Genomic DNA, 6800 nt, shown 5'->3' on the forward strand with positions numbered 1-6800 from the left:
TACGGTTCAACCCTGGGAAATAATTCGGTACCATATTTTATTGCACCCAATTTATACCCTTTACGCAACGTTGAGGAACGAATGAAGAAAGGAATGTTGACGCAATGAGGGGGCGAACCAAAACGCCCCATTGTGAAGGGAGAAGGCACAAGGCCATGCAACCGAGATTTGAAGGGTTCCAATGGCGATTCGAAGGGATTTTCAAAAAGGGGTTGTAAATTTCACGGTGTGGCACTAATTTTGCATATTGCGTATATCTGGAGCAGAATTTTTATGGTCTGCCATTGACGTTGCGAAAGAGGGTTTTGTCATAGGGTTTTATGGGGGGTGTGAGGCCGATTGCCGAAACGAATTCGGCGAAAAAGGATTTATGTCGCTTGGAAGTTTTCGGCAATTTTAAGCAATTCGCTCAAAAATCGTTCTTGCCGCGCACGTGCGGCAATGGGGAAAACTCCGTTAATCAGCCGGAATTTCGTACGGTGCGGGTGCAGTCGGAATAAATTCCGAAATTGCGTAAATACTTCGGTAAAATAAATTCACATCGAAGATTAAAAATATCGAACTCACGTGTAAACTTTTATGCAATTTTAAAATCGCGTAAAAACTCACCCCCATCGTGTACGTAGCAACCTGTAAATTTTTGGTTTTTTGCCCCTTTTTGTGGGCTGTTGCCAAAAACAGAAAAGGGCTAAAAATTACCTAAAAAAGGGTTTGCTCCTTTCGTTTCTCTAAAATAAGCCATTTCGAAAAAAATCAACTTAAAAAAAAAATTTCAAACGTTTTTTTATATTAATTATAAATTTTTATATTAATTATTAATTTGTATATTAATTTCAAAATAAACCTGTGTATATTTTATTTTAATTAAATTTGTGCACACATATATAAATTTATTTTAAAATTATATAAAAATTTACACATGCACTTGACACGTAAAGTTTTCTGAAATTTCAGTTTTTGAATGTGAAATTTTAAAAGTAGATTTTTGTCGAAAATGGCTCATTTTAGAGAAACGAAAGGAGCAAACCCTTTTTACGTAATTTTGGGCGATTTTTAAAATTTTTTGCAACAGTACACAACAGAAAGCGAAAAACTCAAAATTTACAGGTTGTCAAGCAGGTGACAAGGGCGAGTTCGACCCCTTAGAGCTAAGGGATGAATGTCACCTCTTGACCAACAACGCAAAGGGCCAAAATTAATGATCGCACCAAATATTTAATCAATCGGATAACCCACAAATAAATTATTTTTAAAATCCAACTTTGACGCACCCTGTAGATCCCTTATTTTTGAGTTTGAGAAAAGGCGTGATAGGAACTTGTCCCTCTCCCTTTTGATGTAGAAACGCCTCGTTAAGCGTCGGTCGCCTCATTTACGAACACCCTGTATACCGCGCGGCTCTAAATCGACCCCCCGTTAGGTTTTTAACAAAAAATTATTTATTTCTAGTTCAAAAGCAGCATTAAATGGGACAAAACACTTTATTTTTTGACGTTTGCTTATTTTTTTTTATGTTGCTTACGTCACCGGTAGCGCAAGATAGCCGATAAAAAAAAAATAAAAAAAAATTAAACATTGGTCAAGTGGGGGCTCAAATTGAAGATCTTTCGAAGCAGCGTTTGATGGTGCTTTGATGGTGCTTCGATGAAAATTTCTCTATTAGTTTTCGGGAAAAACGGGTGTAAATTTGGTGAAAATACACTACAAATTCAGTTAAATGCGCAATACGTAAACAATGAAAAAACTCGTTTGTTGATGGGAAATTGGTTTATTTTCTATTTTGTGCTCACAAAAAGTGTTTGGTTAAAAAAAAAGATAAAAAAAGATCAAAAAAGATAGAAAAACGATATTTTTAAGCACGAAATCAGAAAACAAACCAATTTCCTATAAACAAACAAGTTTTTTTCTGATTTACTTCCTCCTTTACTAAGATCGTATTGCGTTTTTTGCCTATTTTTCTCAAACACTAATCGATCGATTTTGAATCGCAATACACCATTGAATGCACTTTTGAAGGGCCTCTAATTTGAGGTATCACATGACCCACATATCAACCTCTTCCAAGTTCCTTTTTCGTTCACGTTTTAGATTTGCTTTTGTTCAAATTCTCCATTTTATTACCCTAAATTTGACTGAATTTTCTTTCAGTTTTTTTCGACGTTAACCGAGATCCCTTCCGATTCCGGCCGATTTCAATTCATAATAAGCCCTTTTTGCATCTGCCACGGGGCTCTATTATTGCCCGCCACGAGGCTGGGGATACCTTAAAATCTCGGACATTTTACGAGATTTTTTGGGGTCTCCAACTGGGTAATTAATTTGAGGAAACTGCATTTTGCCGCCTTACGGAAAATCCATTGAGCCACGGGCCGCTGCGTCGAATTTTCAATTTTGAAAAATCGGCCTTTTGTGCTACCAGCAACGTGAGCTACGTTTCAAAAAGGACACAAACGTCAAAAAATTGTATTTTTTGTCATATTTAATGCCACTTTTGAATTTTGAAAAATTAAGAATTTGTTAGAAAGTTTACAGGGTGTTCAATTTAGAGCGGTTTATTCACGAACACGCTTATTCAAACGAAAAAAAAACTTTTTTTTATGAGCAAACGAGACAGAAACAGGCTCAAAAATGGAGGAATATTTATGAAAACGAAAGTTGTCAATACAACGCGTTTTTTTTTCAGTATTTTCATGCAAAATTTTGCTTTTAATAACTGTTTGGCATCTTTTGCGCATCGTTTTCACTAGTTTTCCAATAGCGTTTCCCCATATTTCACCCCAAGCTCGTGACAATTGAATAATTCTTCTTAATTTTTAAATTTTTTCTTATTTTTATGCTTCGCGTCAGCCACAAGTTGGTCCCATTAATTCTCCAATGGACTTAAATCGGGGCTGCGGGCTGGCCTTTTTGTGGACCTACTCCGCGACTGAAAAAACATTGCTAAGTAAGGGCGTTACCTCTGCCGTGCCTTATTGGGTATAGTATGCTTAAGTTCATTGCTAGGACGCCTCACCCACTTAGTGCCTTCCGGTCCAGTTCCGATACACCGTGATTGCTTTCAGCCAATCAGATCATATTTTTCCCCTGGTCAAATGTCCAAGTTGCAGGTTTTAAGGCAAACTTACGTCCAGCCCTTTTATCTTTTCAATGAAAAAATGTCTCTTTGGCAGGTCTCCCGGCGGGTAGCTTTGCTTGACACAAGCGTTTTCTAATTGATCTAAGAGAAATTGATCGCTTTTCTTTTTTATATCTTGAGGAGTCAAAGAGGGATAATTTATCTCTGCGAAAGTCGTTTTTCTGGGTGCTGCAGGCTTAGGAAAACTGGCGATGATCCCTCCACTTTGTGTCAAAGAACTTGTTTACAAACAACGCTCTTATGCAAATTTTATCGCTCGGCGATGTCACCTTGGTTCGCTGCGAAACAACATTTATCAATTGCAGTTTGTGTGATTTCATCAGGCAAATTGTCACCAGGGGGCATTTTCTTGGCCTTCCCAAACACCCGAACAAAATCCGAAACTCTTTAAATCTGCAAAACTCAAAGATTATGATAAATAAGAAAAAATCCTTTATTTATGGCCGCTTAGATTTTTAAAAAACAATTTTTCTTTTTCCCCGAGGCCGTGAGCATTTTGTTTATCCGCTATCGGCAGAGTATCTATCAAAGAATATTTAAAAATAATAATAATAAATGAAAAAAAAAATTATTTAAAAATTTTGAAAAAATTTAAATTGGAAAAAAAAATTAATTAAAAAATTTTCTTTTAATTTTATTTTTTAAAAATTGAAAAAAAAATGAAAAAAAAAATAATTTTAAAAAATTGAAAAAAAAAGTGTAAAATGCATGTATAGGTAAGTTTCTCTGCTTTGATATGCGGATCAACCCCGTACATAGCCGGGTAGTTCGGTGCTGCGCCCAGGGGATCGATAACTCTAGATTCGCCATCGGCTTTAAATTGTGAAATAAAATTTTAATGCCAATAAAAAGAGGGCCGTTCCTACTGTAAGAACCAATCGACCAATCAAACGCGAGAGAAAAATATACAGGGTCATTATGTATAAAATATTTAGATAATAAAAGGCCAATGATTCGAAAAGTGTGCCGCCTGAGAGCTATAGAAGTTTTCTGCAATATGAAAATTTTGCATTCGTGTATCGTAAAAACAGGGGGGTACTGGGTGCAGTTTCGGGTGACGGATCGGAAAAACGTGAAGAAAAGCAACAACGTTTAATATACGGGGTGTCTGGCAAGTCCTAACAATAATTTTAAGGGGTGCCAGATTGCGTGGCTAGTCGATTTAACCAAACAGACCTACATACCGGGTGTTACAGTTTTTGCGATAATTGAGTTTTCAATCATTTATAATTTAACCGTGTTTTTTCACAATAACCACAAAAACGTAAAAAAAATTATCTATGGATAGAATGTTTAAATTCTTTGAACGCTAAAGTCTAAAGCAGCTTTTTTACTCCCTTAGAACTTCACGAACGTGATCTTCCGATTTTCTAATTAAGCGGAGCATCAAACTCAAACGTTCAAATCGTTTAAATTTAAGTTGATTTTGCTTGACCGCTCAGGCGAATGTTTGATCAAATTTCATAAAAACTTCATTCGGCGATGATCCTTCGGCCTCTCTGAAGACCAATTTCGTGGCCTGCCAGGTCTCCCGATTTGACTCCGCTTGACTCTCGCGCGTGGGGACGAGCACGAGAGTTTGGTCTATGCGATACCAATTTTTATTCGGGAAAAAATTAGTGGAAAAAACGGGCTCGGCAGTTATACAAAGGAAACGAAATACAAGAGCAACGGTATTTTTTTGCATAATTTAGCCCCGATTAGAGAAAGGTCGGGGCTTCGGTACAACCAGATAGAGTACCGTTTTACAAGTGACGACGCAATGGTACCTAACAGTAAACTATTCAGAGATGCACAAAAAATCTATTCATAAATTACCGCGTCCGCTGGACAAAGGTGACCGTTACTTTTCTTAACTTGTGCAAAAAACGGAACAGAGTCGTAAAACAGAGAAATAGAATGAAAATTGCGCAACAGTTGGTAGTAGCTGACAACAGGAATTATGACCCACGTAAAATTGGGCAATTTTTGATATTTAGACAAAGAGGGAAATAAGTAGAATCGGCGAAAAAATTTAGGTTTTTTTCAAGGTTTAATTGGGTTTATACCATCAACACTTGAAGCGTCTCGGATAAACTGGGGCTTAAACCTTGAGGAAACGGATTTTGAAGTTTCTGATGGAGCACGGTTCACCATTGAATTGTAGAAATGTCCGTAGAAAAATTTGACCTCTTTCTAAAATTTTCCGAAAGTTTTATTTTTCAATAGTTCCTACGCATTCTTCGAAGGCTTTGACACGCACTAATGGACAAAACTGAGGAAACTTTCCAACGCCCAAAGAGATTTCAACTAACTTAGAAACAAATAAAATAATTTAAGAGAAAATGTCGCAATAAAAATACACAATAAACTAATAATGGCTAGAATGTCCCTTTTTCACAATGACTTTTGCGCCTTTTTTGGACATTGGTTCGAGAAGAGCGTTGATTTTTCACACATCTATGGTCGTCCGTGGTCCTTTAAATCCGCTTTATTTGACACAATTCGCTTCCTGACCTGAACTTTGTACTCGCTCCGTAAGCGTTCAATTGGGTTCAGATCGGGATTTCGCGCAGGCCAGCCCACCGCAACAATCGTTGCTCCTTTAAGCCGGGAAGTGGCCATTGCCGCTTCGCGTTCCGGGTCGTTGTGATGCTGGAATGTCCAAAAAAGAGGTAAATTTTCGTAACAAAATGGCCCCGTTGCATTTTTGCGAATACGCAGGTGAAGACGAGTGAAGGATGTGCCGAGTTTGACAATATGTAGAAATAAGCAGGTTTGATCGCGTTCTGTTTAAAGTTTCGGACACCACAGAGTTAAGAATCAAAAAACATTTTCCCATGGTTCATTTTGAAAAATTTTAATGATTTTTGATCGCGAATCTCGGGACAAATACCTACGAGCAGGTATTCTGAAGATCAAACTCGCATTTTGCAAAAAATAGAGTTCAACTCACGCATGCGCTTTACAAAGCGTCGTTTCTTCGATCTCGTCCCGATGAATAAATAAAAAAGTCAACAAATTTATTTACCACTGAGAGCAGAGACAAATTGTGCTGCGCGTATTGAACAGATGTTTCCTTGGAAGCAAATGAGATTCGCGGGAACGATGCAGGAGGCGAAGTTAAATTTATTTTCGATCGTTTGAGAAGTCTTCTCGTGTTTTTTCGTCGGCGCGCATGGTGGAAATGACAAAAAAACATCGGAATTTTTGAAAATCCCGCGACGTCTCGATTTTCCATTTTTCGATTTTTCGTCGGTTTTGAAATGTTCCATCGCTTTTTGAGGATTTTCGCGAATCCTCCGCGCATTTTTCCTATCAAAAACACTTTTTGATTTTTTTTTTTTTTTTTTTTTTTTTTTTAAATCATTATTATCGAATGCCATTGCGATCGGTTTAGCATTGCATTTCAGCATTTTACAACGATCGAACTTTCTTGCGCCTACCTGTCTGAAAAAAGAAGGAAAATAAAAAAATAAAAATGCAATTGCTCGCTAGAAAGTGAATCTTCATGGGCACCCACAAATCAGGAGGAAGCCTCCCCTTGGGCAATTTTGTGCAAGCAATTGCACAATGGCGGTCGTAAAAAAATCACAATGGACCTTTTTTATTTTATTTTGGGCGTGCCGAAAGATGTTTTTTATGTTTTTTTTAGAAAATTAGGTAATCCTTCGTAATAATTGTG

The sequence above is a fragment of the Euwallacea fornicatus genome, chromosome 38, assembly GCF_040115645.1.
Source record: "Euwallacea fornicatus isolate EFF26 chromosome 38, ASM4011564v1, whole genome shotgun sequence".
NCBI lineage: Eukaryota > Metazoa > Arthropoda > Insecta > Coleoptera > Curculionidae > Euwallacea > Euwallacea fornicatus.